This window comes from Centroberyx affinis, unplaced genomic scaffold, assembly GCF_046629955.1.
Source record: "Centroberyx affinis isolate AG114_WGS23_722 - 3 ecotype Tasmania unplaced genomic scaffold, CSIRO-AGI_Caff_v1 ptg005066l_1, whole genome shotgun sequence".
Classification (NCBI taxonomy): Eukaryota; Metazoa; Chordata; class Actinopteri; order Beryciformes; family Berycidae; genus Centroberyx; species Centroberyx affinis.
In genome coordinates this window covers 120,927-121,675 of record NW_027282500.1, presented here as the reverse complement: position 1 = coordinate 121,675, position 749 = coordinate 120,927, and the positions used below count along the sequence as shown (strand labels likewise).

Here is a 749-nt window from a genome sequence, read left to right as displayed (position 1 = left end):
CACCTCAAGCGAACGTAAAAACGACATGTAACCATAATGTGGATGTTTTCAACCGATATTTACCTTCTCCACTTAACGTGAAGCATGTGTTGTTGATATTATATAACGGCTTTTTTCTTCAGTGGAATGCCAGCAGCAGAGTGGCGCAGCGGAAGCGTGCTGGGCCCATAACCCAGAGGTCGATGGATCGAAACCATCCTCTGCTATGTGTTTTTTGAAATATGTTTATCGTGGAAAATATTTCTCTCTTATGAAACGTGATGTTCCACAATGCTAAACGGGAGGGGAGGATAATTTTCTGTAATTCATCAATATAGGCTATTGCCAAAAAAAATTAAGGATCCATTATTTCGTCGTTTGTTTACTGTAGTAGGCTGTATACAGCATAGTGTATTTATGGAATCATAATGAAAATTTGCTGTAGTAAACCATGTTATCCTGTAGTGCAGTGTGTTGTGTTCTACTGTAGAAGTTGCACGCTAAATTAATTTATTCTATCATAGCCTATTTACTATCGCATAATATGTGTTGTAGATCCAAGGGTAGTAATTCGAGAAATAATTCATTACAGTGTAGGTTACTACAGTATTTATTATAGCATAGTATAGTGCAGCACTATCCTTAGTGTAGTATTTTGAAGACTACTACAATTTACTTAATTCTTCTATTGTATGTACTGTAGTACAGCCTAATATTCTAGTTTTTTTGTGTGGGAACCAACGACCGATCTACTATCCTTAAAAATATTT

General features: G+C 35.9%; 1 non-coding gene across 1 annotated transcript; it reads left to right on the top strand.

Moving 5' to 3' along the window:
- The first annotated feature begins 134 nt into the window (after positions 1 to 134).
- trnam-cau (transfer RNA methionine (anticodon CAU)) lies at positions 135 to 206 on the top strand. Its single transcript has one exon. It is a non-coding gene; the product is annotated as a tRNA-Met (tRNA).
- Positions 207 to 749: the final 543 nt, after the last annotated feature.